At 43.5% G+C, this 13,322-nt stretch overlaps 1 protein-coding gene across 3 annotated transcripts in view; it reads right to left on the bottom strand.

Moving 5' to 3' along the window:
• Positions 1-13,322, bottom strand: part of Rgl1 (ral guanine nucleotide dissociation stimulator like 1) — a 260,603-nt gene that overhangs the window by 76,456 nt on the left and 170,825 nt on the right. The gene's annotated exons all lie outside the window — the stretch shown is intronic.

The raw sequence follows: 13,322 nt of genomic DNA, 5'->3' as shown, positions 1-13,322 counted from the left end.
CCAGAGTTCCTGGCACAAGGCACAGCCTCTTCGTTGGGAGGAAAGGTCAGGCTCTAATTTTAAATTAAGCTTCCTTACTTTGTGATAATGCCAGGGCTCCCTTCGCAAGCAGTTTTGTGAGATGATGAGTCTTACCTTACTTTGAAATGCAAACTCCACTCAAAAACTAGACTTTTCTTATTGAAAGTAGTGATGGCTTAAAAGAACTAATTTTTCACTGATAGTGATGTGACCAAGAACTCAAACATGGAGAAAAGTGCTTGTCAGAGAATGTGACCGACCACATGGTCCCCACAGAGAGCAGGTCTGGCAAGCCGCCAAGCTGCTCCCTGAGGAATGGAATGGCTGCCCTAGGCAGCCTCCTCTTCTGTGTTTGCTTCCTTTCCGTCTGGACGCAGGATTCTCCTTTGTGTCTTGAATGATTCCTGCTCCCTGGTGTTTCTCTCTGTGCGTCAGCAAGAAGCATGGTGACTGAAGAGACCTTGGTGCTCGGACCAAGAGGCTTATTTGTGAATGCAATGAGCAAGCCACAGTATCATAAAATAAAGTACAGAGTTGTGCTGGGATCATTCTTACAAAATTCAACAATGAGTTTGGAGTGGTCCATGCACTTGCTTAATGTTTCCTGTAGTTTCTATATTCTTAATGAATACCCTAGAGGCTGCTTGCTGTCACTGGACAGACCAGGATTTTGTTTTGCTTTGTTTCAAGGTGAGTTCTAACTGACCAATATTCAAACAGAGTACATTTTCACAAAACAAACAAACAAAATCTTAAAATTATCTGCTGATTATTGAAATCATTTTGAAATGAAGTTGTACAGAAATGAAATATAAAAATATAGCCACTAGGCCGGCAAGATTGCTCATTGGTACAGGTGCTTGTCATCAAGACTGACCACCTAGATTCAATACAATGGACCCAAGTGGTGGAAGGCAGGACCTGACTCCCAGAAGTTGTCCTCTGACCTCCAAAAGTGCATCATGGTGTACACACACACACACACACACACACACACACACACACACACGCCTACCTACCTAAATAAATAAGTGTAAAAGAATATCTTCTTTTAAATTTCATCTACCAAATACCAGACTGGATAAACAAAAATGTTAAAGTTTAATTTTTTAAGCAAAAGATTCGATAGGTCCATAATTCTTTAAAGAGACTTCAGAACCAATTTTTGTTTGTAGTATCTTAATAACTTCTAATTGAAGTTTAAAAGAAATGGGTAGAACCCTTGGCAGACAAGCGTTTAGTAAGTCAGACTTGGAAAGCCAGGCAAGGAGGCTTGAGCCTGCCCTGTGGGTTAGCACGCTAACAGGAAATAGCTCAATCTGGGTTTAATCAGAACCCATGACTTTGCTGACAAGACCATGATACCAAGGCCACAAAAATGCTGCATGGCTGTTTTTTTTGTCAACCCTTTTGCTACCAGAGCTCAGCTTCTTCTAAGAGAGCATGCCTAATGCCCATGGCATAAATATCTACAATTCTGACCAAGTAACCTAGCTGTATGTGCAAATTCCTAATTGCCAAAGCTCATGAAAACTCTGGGATCAGAATGCAAGATTAACACCAGCCTCAGCACGGTGTGAACATCTACTCTTCTATTGCTAGGCTAACATACCAGTTAAAGGATGCTGAACAAAATTTTAATTGCAGATGAACAATAACTAACTAAATATTTTGTGAGCATATAAGAAAGTCTCATGTGGTATTTGGGACCTCCCCATACTACTTTAAAAAATCTACTCCTTATTTTAAATATAAATATGAGTCTCATAGATACATACACATGTATGTACTTATTTATGGGTAGGGTAAGTCAAGACTTGTTTATGATTTGAAGTGAGCAAATCAGGATAATTAACATTTCTATCACAGCAAATATTATCACCTCTGCATGTTTCCTACCTTTATATTCCTCTCTAGCTGTTTTGAAGTGCATAATTAATACCATTGTCTACAATCCTAATTACACACCTTCTCATTAGCTGCCTCCCCTCCCCCTTCCTAATTTCTAAAATCCTCTATTCTATCTGACATGACAACTTTTTAAACAGCCACAACTGAGTGAGAATATGTGGCATTTGTCTTTCTGTGCTTGGCTTATTTCCTTTAACATAATGTCTCCAGTTCTGTCTATGTTACTGGAAGTAACAGCATCCTTTTAAGGATGGATAAGATTGCACTGTGTGCATATACACCATGCTTTTACAACTCACTCACCCACAATCCCACACCTTGACTAATGTAAATAGTGTTGTAGTAACAGGGGACCTCAGGTTTCTTTTTTGTGTAATTAAATTATTTCACATCCTCTGGAGAGGTATCCTATGGTAGGATTGATTATATATGGTTATATATATATATAATATAGTATTGATTATATTAAATTTCACAGTGATTTGTTTAGGAATTTCCATACTGATAGTGTGTCCCATACTTTTATTAGATGAGGTCAACATGTTAGCAGCATGTAGTGAGCAGAGAGAGAATAGATACTTTTTCTATCTCTTTATCTAGTTATTCACTCACATATTAATGTGACAGTACCACTAGCCAGCGAAGCCTTACACTCTAAACAGCCTTGCTATTGAGTACAAGTAGAGGAAACATGAAAGGAAGCCATGAGAAGCACAGAAGCAGAAGGTACTAGTTTTTACCCATCGTAAGGCCACAGGTTCCATCTGCACAACTAAAGACAGATTAACAGGTAAAACTTACAGCAAATTATACATTCAAAGTCTTCCATGACCTATGAGTCTTCAGAAAAGAAGGCTCAGGGAAAGCAGGGTGCTTGTGCACGCAGTTAGTGAAGAATGGACAGCCACGTAGAGACTAAACTGGGCAACGGGGGCATGACCTGGGCAGCAGAACAAGGGGTGGACCCAGCGAGACTCTTCCTGTAGAGTGCGATGTAGTAGTAACTTTTCTACCGCTATGATGAGATGCCATGGTCAAGGCGACTTGTAGGAGGAAGGCCTGGGTCCCAGAGGGATAAGAGTCCATCGCCATTGGGGTTGGGGTTGGGGGACATTGCAGCTGGTAGATACACATGTGGCTGGAGCTGAATGCTCACATTCAAACTCTAAACCAGACTTAGAGGGAGAGCACTGGAAACAGCGCGTGGCTTTTGAAACCACAAAGCCCAGCTTCAACCCCCCAACCTCCAGCTCCCTACCCCCCACCCCGTGACATACTTCCCCCAGTAAGGAAGGGCACACCTCCTAAATTCACCCCAGTAGCACCACCAACTAGGGACTAAGTATTCAGGTTCCCAAGAATCTGGGGAACATCTCGTTCAAACCACCACATGTGTCTTCCTCTGGGTACAGAGCAGAACCCCTTCTGGAATGAGGCTCCTAGTAGCTATTACCAGAGGGTGTAGGTTGGGTATAATTTATTTATGGCCAAATTTTACACAGAAAGATGGTCTGCGTTTTGAGTAACATTTTAGATCTTCCAACAGCTTTGGGGAAGAAGTGGTTTAGCTTCTGTTTGAGGAGATAAACGAAGAAAAGTCAAAAGGTCAGGAAGGTCTCATTTTTGCACCCCTGTCCTTCAGTACAAAGCACCCAAAATGCTGACGTACCTACTTGGGACTATCATTTTATGAGTCCCAACGTAACTCAATGTGAGTGAGATATGGAGAGACAAACACCAAGAGGGACCCAGTGTGCTGGAGGTGCCAGAAAAGGCTTCCTGAGTAGGCGGTGCCCACACTGTGACTGCACAATGTTGGCCAGGGCACAGTGGGCACAGAGCCCGGCATAAACAAAGTCATTAAGGAGAATGAAGCATGAGGAGGAGACAGCTGCAGAGGCAAATGTGACAGCGGGGATGATGGCTTGGCTAGACAGTCAGCGGAGGCCTGCCTGACTACAGAGGATTTAAATGATGTACACACCCCAGGGGTGGAGATGCCAGAGCCTCTGGGAAATGGGAAGCCAATGGTGAGGGTGCACTCTATCTGTAGTCAGAGAAACGGGTACTGAGGAATGAACTGATGAGGACCGCTAAAGCTAGGAAATAATTGGTGAAGTGTACTGCAGAGGTGTATGCAGAAAGATCTTAACTGGTACTAGGCAAAGAGCTGATTAGAGACAGAATGTTTAAGACATAAAAAGAAAACCTTGAAGACTTGGCAAGTAATTATATGCAGAGGTAAAAGACAAAGGCAAAGGAAGAATCAGAGATATTTACCCGATTTCTGTCATGGGTGATTGTACACAAATAGTGTCACCATAAAAGAAAATCGAAGTGGGCTGTAGGAGAAGTACTGAGTCCTCTTTAGAAACTACCAGACTTGAGGAGCTGGGGACATGGCTCCTTTAAAGTTCCTGGGAAGCAAGCATGACCACCTGAGTACGAGTCTGGATCCCCAACACCCACTAAGAGCCGCCAGAACACATCTGTAACCCTAGCACTGGGAGGTGAGTGAATCCTTGGAGCATGCACGCCAGCCACTCCAGTCAATGAGTGGGTTCCAGGTTCAGTGACCCTGTCTCAAAAAGTAAGGTGGAGAGACACTGAAGGCATTAAACTCTAGCCTACACATACCCATGCACGCACCTGCACATGCGTGCACACACACACACACACACACACACACACACACACACACAAATAAAAAACACACATACACCACACATCAAACTTAATTAATTAACCAATTAATTAATTAAAAATAGAAATACACAACTTGAGTTGACCATCCTCTAATGATTCGTATAGTGGTATGAACTAACTTAAAAACATCCAATTGACATCCAAGGGGCAGTTAAAAATAAATCTAAAAGTGGGGCAGAGAGATGACTCAGGAACGAGCACTTGCTGCTCTTCCAGAAGACCCAGGTTCAGTTCCCAGCACCCACATCAGGTGGCTCACAACTGTCTCTAACTCCAGGTCCAGGGCATCGGATGCCTCTGGCCTCCTCAGACACCTGCACTCATGTGCACATACCCACATTCAGATACACACGCGGTCAGAACAATAAAAATAAATCTAAAATCCGGGAAGAAGGTCCCCAAGGGAAATCTGTGACAAGAACTAGACAAGATTTACTCTTCAAGCAGTTATGTAAAACAGGATTGACAGACTAAAGATGGCAATGGGCTGAATGTAAAAACACAGAGGCTTCAAGAGGAGAGACAGCAAGCTGAGACGGGGCACCTACGCATGTGCCAAAATCTGTGACGGCATTTGTGGGCAGAGAACCCAGAAGAAATTCTCACTGCACTGCACATATACACACACGCACCAACATATGCACCTTCCATCATGCAAATACACCGAGGCCCAGCCAGCATGTACCACTTGCCAACCCTGCATATTCTTTCCTGGCTCTAGTCAATGGCATTCTGTTAGTATGAATCCAACCATGCTGGGAGTATGTACATCGAACGTGACCAAACAGTGCTCTCGCAGAGCTGGTTTCTCAGCCTCCCACTGCCCAGGAGTCCTCAGAATGTGTCCATGGCAGCTGACCCTTTACACTTTGTGTCCACTCCAAGTGAAGTATTTTGTTGCCACTGTGGTCTCTGACCTCAGAGGAGACAGAAAAGCAATGCCTCTAGAATAGATAAAGAGGAGAAACGCAGAGGAGGAGACCTCAGCGTGTTCACAATAATGAATGCAATCAAAACACCCCTCAGTCGGTGACCTTGCCCGAAGTCACCTGTCAGGATGAAGCCCCATGGCCAGGTCTGCAATGAGTGTCCTTCAACGTCAGGAAAATACCAGGGGAGTCGGAACAGCAAACAATAGCCAGCCTTTCCCACACAGGAACCCCATCCCCCCTCCATCCTGTCTCAGTAGAGTTTCCTAGATCGCCCCTAGAGAGTCCAGGAGCCTTCCCTGAGAAAACAGGAAGTTGTTTTTCCCACAACAGACTACTTCTTCAACATTTCTAACACAAAATACTATTTCTGGACATCTTCTAAGGGTTCAGATTTTGCTGTGCAGCCCTGACTCTCTATTTATTCATCCATTTATTTTTCTTTTCTTGAAATCAGGTCTTGCTGCCCAGGCTGGCCTCGAACCCCTGGCACTCCAAGTGATCCTTCTGCCTCAGTGCTCCCAGCACCTGGGATGCTTGTGGCTACTGCACCATGCTGCTGTTTCTGCTTCTGAGGTTCATTTAGTCTAGAAACTAGAGCTAAACCTTAACGTTCCAGAGTTCTGCATCTACCTTAGGAAGAGAAATCGCCTGCTCCCTTGAGAAGCTGAAGGATTTAGAGTTTGAACTTGGATAGCAACTGCTGCGCTTCCTAAATAACATCACACACTGTCCCACAGAGAAGAGTATCCAGAGTGAACTTCCCAAATCACAACCTTCCCCTTGTTCTCTTGCTTAGAGCTTCCAGTGTCCAAGGTCTGCAGATGCTGAGGTCCCAGGTCCACAGGCGTCCTTGTTGTCTGGACTTGTGTCTGATTTGTGTAACCCAACCAATGTCTGTCTGTCTGTCTATCTGTGTCAGCAGGAGGCAGTGAGCTTCAGTTTGACCTACTAGTCTTTGTGAATGAAGCCAGGGATGAATGGAAAGCCTTCTCCAAAGCCCTGAGCTTTCCCACCAACCTATACAGCTCCCAGACAGCTTCCAGGGCTTGATCTCCTCGAGAGAGTTCTAAGTTCCCGTTCACAGATCCTAAGCTTGGGAGGAGAAAGAGCTGCCTGACATTTTCCAACTTAAAGTCATTAGCTTGACTCCTATTCTGTGTCCCACCACCACATCAAGAAACCTCTCTCCCCACATTCCTATGGGATGAGTTCAATTGCAACCAAACTAAGCATTTCCCACTATGAGGGGGCTGGAGAGATGGCTCAGTGGTTAAGAGCAGTGATTGCTCTTCCTGAGAATCCAGGTTGTTATTTACAGCACCCACAGGGCTGCTAACAACCATCTGTGACTCCAGTTCCAGGAGATCCAACACCTTCATGACCTTCATGGGTACTGTAGACATGTGCACAGACATACAGACAGAACATCCATACACATAAAACAAAAATAAATAAATCTAAAAAGCAAAACAACAACAACAACAACAACAACAACAAAAAAAAAAACCCCTTCATTGTCTCCCACTATTACTATCATCATTACTACAAAGACCAAGCATTAAAAACCAAAACCCCAGGCTGGGGGGCAGGGTGGTTCAACTGGCAAAGTACTCCATGCAAACATGAGGACCTAGGTTCGCAGCCCTACTACCCACATAAAAAAGCTGGGCACTTCAGCACCGGTCTATTATAGAGAAAGTAGGATCCATAGGATCCATGGGCAGAATAAGTGGGATGATGCAGCAGAATCAGAGAGTTTCATGTTCAATGAGGGATGCTGTCTCAAAAACTAAGACGGCCAGTGAATGAGAAAGACCTCTGGCCTCCATATACACTAGCATACTCAGGTTCATGAATGTCCTGCCACACATGTACACATACACATGAACGAACACACACACACACACACATACACACGCGCGCGTGCGCAGAGACAGAGAGAGCAAAGCCCATCGTCAATCTGCCAGTGAAATCTTCACTCACTTTTGGGATCCCCATCATGATTTGTACAATTTGTTGTGGTGATATTGTGTTCCCCAAAATATTATGCACCCTACTAATAAACTTATCTGGGGTCAGAGAACAGAACAGCCACTAGATACAGAGGCTAGAAAACTGTGGCACATACACCTTTAATCTTAGCATTCCAAAGGAAGATCTGTCTGGATCTCTGTGAGTTCAAGGCCACACTGGAAACAGCCAGGCATGGTGACACATGCCTTTAATCCCAAGAAGGGATGGCAGGAAGCAGAAAGGTATATAAGGCGTGAGGACCAGGAAGTACAGTTGGTTAAGCTTTTAGGCTTTTGAGCAGCAGCTCAGCTGAGATTGATTCTGGATGAGGACTCAGAGGCTTCCAGTCTGAGGAAACAGGACCAACTGAGAACTGGCGAGGTGAGGAAGCTGTGGCTTGTTCTGCTTCTCTGATCTTCCAGCATTGACCCTAATACCTGGCTCCCAGGTTTGATTTTTTTAATAAGACCTTCTAAGATTCTTGCTACAGTTTGTTTCTTTTCCTCTCCAACACAAAAAAAAAAAAAAATTAAAGTGGATGTGTGACTTAAAAATTCAAATATAAAATGCAGTTTTATAGTTCACACAAAGTTGTGGGATGTGGGGGTCTCTGGCAAATGCTTTATCACTAAGTACTGTGTTCACCATGAGTAATATCCTAGAGCATGGCTTCCTGACAGACAAACAGGGATCCTTCAAGCATAAGATCAGACAATTGAATAGAGAACCTAATTTAATTTCTCTTGAGCACATCTCTTGGAAAGAGACACTACATTTTTCTTTTATTGAGTACTTCTCTACTACACTTAATTCTAAGAAACTGCTTTTACGTTATAAAAGCAGAGGGAAAAAAAGGGAGAGCTGGCATGCACTGTTAAGCACTCATTGTGAACCAGATGCCCAAGCTCTACAGCCATCCTTTACTATAGGAATTTCACTACTTCATCAGTGTAGGCAGCAGGTCAGCTCTATTCCCCCACGGTAATGTGTTCCCTAATAACATAACGCAATATGGTATTGTACACTCATTCTCCATATCTGAATACTGAAGAGTGTCAAAACCCAATACCCTAGAATCTACACACTTCAAGTAACTCTTATAAGACAGCTGTAACATTAGGTGATAAACACAAAGGGAAAAGACAAAGAGCAAGACTACACATTACCAGCTGTCCACAAATAAAATACTGTATGTAATACTAAAATCCTTTTAATTTTTCCTCTAGCCATACTACTTGCACTAAAAGTTGAGTCTTGTCATTTCAAATGCTCTCCAATATTATTTTTAACTCCTTACATAAACTGAAATCATTAACACTCAAAAGCAATACGGCCTTAGAATTAACGGCCTTCTTTGGAGGACAACAAGTCTCCTTCATTATTACATGTTCTTAGATAACTAAATCATGTCTAAGAAGGATGAACAACTTCACCAAAATGTGCAAGAGGAGCTAAGTGAGCAGTGAGTGACTGCATGGAGAACTACTGAATCCCACCACAGCTGGGGTCCCTAGTTCTACCCCAGGTTTCAGAGTGAACTGACTTACCTACATGCCAGGTTTAAGTCCACTCTCAAATCAAAGACTTTTAGAGAATTAAAAAACAAAATAGTATTATGATTAAAATTAGGATATAGGCAAAAAGGTAGATTTATAAAGTCTGATACTTAAGAAAAAAAGAAGATAGATTATTGAAAATATTGATGGATGGGGGAAACGAGGTACAACTTCTCCAAATGGACAGACATTGAAAAAACAAACAGTTTGTTCACTAAATATTAATGGTCAAAAAATATATGTAAAAAAAGGCAGGTATCAGCTATAAAGAAAAAGCTTATCTACCTAATAACATGCTCATCATTCCCATGGCTCATGACCCACTCTTGATGTCATTTAGTGAAGACAGTATTAAAATAGTCTCCATTGTGCAAGGAACCTAAATGGAATGCCAAGGAAACCTCAGTATATGAAAGAAAGGAGGGGTTTCTAGTGTTTAAAAATCTAATAGTACAGATTATAATGTGAACTTTTTTCAGTTAATGACATGAAGGGATGAAGTTTAACACTTTTTAATGCACAACAGACATTAAATAAATGCCAAGTGAATGCACAGAAACCTTAATGGGGAAAATTACAGAACCCTGAGATTCACTGATAAGGATTACAAGTAGCAGAGTAAAATGGCAAGAAACTAGATTTTATTTCTAGTTCTAGACCCAAAGATCATTGAGAACTTGCTGGAGTTCTCTACACCTCTCAGCAGTGGGCTAATTTACAATTTGGTTGTTTTCATTTGCTCCTACATGCACTTAAGTCGATTAATCCATTCAACAAACATTTGTTGAGTTTCTACTGCATGGTTGCTAGAAGTCATAGACAAAACAAAGAACCAGACAAGATGCCAAGATATCACTCAGATAAGTGTGCCTTCTCTGCAATTAAATAAGATGAAAGCAGATTCCTGGGCTCATCACTGACTGGTTACTGCCTATGGCACCCTATCCCACAGAGACAGACTCAAGCTATCTGAGTCTCCGAGTTTTATGGGCACATGCTAGAAATGCCAGAGAGCTGTGGCTTGCTTCCTTGCCATATGCACACATAGAAAACAGGAAAGGAGAGGGAGCACAGCTCTTCCTAATCAGTCCTCTGCCACTGTGAGTAGTAACTGCAGATGGGACCACTGGCCAGATGCATATACATAGCAGCCCTCTACACTTATCTCTATAAAAAGCAGCACGCTTCTCTGTGCCGTCTCTAGCAGTACCAGGAAACCAATCAATGGTTCTAGTATTCATTTATTCCCTTTAAACAAAGGCGCCACTCAAGTTTATAAAATAACAAAAATTCAAAAGAAGGTTCCAACTCTCAATCACAGCAATGATAAGTTTCTACATTTAAAAAAAAAATAGTTTAACTTTTTAAATTTTACCAAGAAGCAAAGCATACTTGGGGGTTTACTTGTCTCCTCCCTTGAACACCACAGTCCTCAAGAGAGTCACCTCAGGTTCTGGGAACAAATCTGACTTCTGACCCTGTGTCCAGAAGCCCTAAAAGGAAGGTGATCATGGCGACTATTCTTGCAGCAGGTGCACTGGCTGCCACTTGAGAAACACGGTGTGACAATGTGAAGACAAGAAGAAGGAAGGCACGCTGAAGGGAGAAAGAAGACATTACTAACCGAGCGTGGCCAAGGCCACCTGACTCCTACTCTCAGTTGTCTGGTCAGCAGACGAAGAACAACACCACCGAGTCTTCCCTAACTCACCTTGACATTAAGGAGATGGCCTTTCTAACCCTGGGATAAAATCACAAATACTTGAGATTAAAGCTCTGTAGTACGTAAAGACTTTCCTGACATCCATGCCAACAGCCCAAGGCGGTTTCCAAAGGCCCCTGGTGATCTTTCTTGGGTGTCTGTGCTCTGAAGTCGAGTGGGTTCTGTGACAACTGGGGAAGGCATCACGATCAGCCTGTGGAGCTGACCTCTGGCTTCACTTCTCTTCCCGCTGGTTGTCCGCCCTGTGGAAATGTTTCAGCACCTACTTCCTGTGGCGACCGCAGTACTGGCACTGTGAATGCCTTCCTGGAACTCACTGACCCTTTTCCTCGAGAACAACAGAAGGTTAAAGGGGTATTCTAGTAGCTGCTTGGCCCCCACAGGGAACCCAATAAATCTGTTCTCATCTAAGAAAAACGAGCACTCTTAAGAATATTGTGGATATCTCATAATAACTTTACACAGCAGACACATCTATTATTCCCTCTCTACCACTGAGGAAACTGAAACCCAGAGAAGCCAAACAGCTCGTCCCAGGTCACATCCTAAGTGGTAAAGGCAGAATTCAAATTCAAGTGGTCTGGACTCAGACTTACACCTAGCCACAATACTATCTCAGCACCTGTAAAACTCCCCTGTGGACCCACAGGCTCATCACTAGTTCCTCATCCTGTATTTAACGCCCCTCTGTTCCACTCTACACCCTCCATCCCATTGCCGCGTCTTAACTGAGCGTGTGTAACAAAGCTCACTCGCCTGCTTCTAACCTCCCCTTAACCTGTGACCTGTAACCAGACGATACTTCTAAAGTGCATGCTCTGCTTTAGACTGAAGGCAAAGTATCTACAAAAGCTACATTTATCCTATAACTCAGAAGTTCGCCCCAGGTATGTCCTCCACAGCACTGAGCATGTCCATCCAGCGGAAGATGAAGATGGATGAACTGCAGGTTTATTCCTAACAGCCACACTGTTTCCACTTCAGACTATGTGTTTACAGGAATCCTCCACTTACCAAAAGAATAAGATTACTCGAGGTACCAGTCCCCCTTATCTGTGTTCCAGAGGAGGCCAGGAACTTAGGAGAGCACTGACCTGTACAGAGCAGCGCCCTTTCCATTTCAACTAAGAGATTGGAATGTTTGCAGCATGAACTGCCCCAGTAAAACCAACACACAGTTCTTTTTCTTTCTTTACAACTTCATGACTAGAAGACTCACTCTTCTTACACCGTTATTAGTTCCCCACAACAAACATAAATCGGGTCCTGTCACTCTCGCTCAAAACCTCTTCAGCTTTCCAGAACATTTAGAGATGATCTAGCCTTCTGCCAGAATTCCCAAGGCCCTTACCAACAATCCCCTTGACCTTCACCACCACACCATCCACTTTTCCCCCAAGCCCCAGCCTCACTCACTGACCTGCATGAAATTCCTAAACTGCAGCAGGCTCATTCATGCCTACGGACCTCTGTATCAGCTCCTTCTGTGTTGTGAGAGTCAGCCATGGTATTCTGGACGGCTTCTCACTCATTCTTATGAACAAGCAGTGTCTACATAAATCAGTCCCCATGCCCCAGCATCCCTCTGCAGTCACACCGCCCACACCCCCTGCCACACCTGACCACCTCACCTACTATCAGTAAACGGAAGAGCAGCAATCCTATCTGTCTTGTTCTGGGCTCTGTCCCTGGTCATGGGTCTATCAAGCCATGAGTTCTATGAATGTTTGTTGAATGGAAAACACATCAGGGGAATTACAGTAGGCATTATTTTAAAATATCTATGCAAGGCACATGAGACTCCACAGATGCCATGAAAATTATGAAACTCTAAGCTCAAAATCCTAGGTAAATAAAGCAAACTGATACATTCTCTTCACAGCAATGAGGCCTGCTGCATCCGACAAAATTATTATTCTGAGCATCTCTTGAGACTGGTCAGTTCATTATCATAACTAAAAGTTACTAAACTCATGAGACTTGTTTCTCCAGAATTCCTCTCCTATCAAGATGGAGATGCTGAATGAAACTCTTGGTCTCTGAGAGTCACATTGCTCTTATTGTTCTATCAACTGTAAATGCCACCGAGCTGATGGCTCGGTCTGAAAACAGAGAGTGGGACTCTGCATTCGCTTGATTTCTTACAGTTCCAAGTGGGACTGTCAGAGAAATGAATGCACAATCAAACCCACCTGCCACAGGACGTGAGTGGGAATAAACACCCTGCGAGAAATGCACTTGTGTGGCGTTGGCCTACCCAACAGCTCTCAGTACGTCACCCACAAAAGATGTCGCACAAAGTCAGGCAGGGTCTCATCTGAAGCTTTTAACGGCCCTTGTCCCCAGCCAGGTTCTAAGCTTTGGAGGCTGCTGGCGGTCTCAGGGCTTGTAGTTAAGTTGTTATAAAACTGGAACAAACTAGCACCAAACATCTCCTTCTGGAATGCTCGCCAGGAGGAC

Source organism: Onychomys torridus, chromosome 11 (assembly GCF_903995425.1).
Source record: "Onychomys torridus chromosome 11, mOncTor1.1, whole genome shotgun sequence".
NCBI lineage: Eukaryota > Metazoa > Chordata > Mammalia > Rodentia > Cricetidae > Onychomys > Onychomys torridus.
This window is presented reverse-complemented; position numbering and strand designations above follow the sequence as displayed.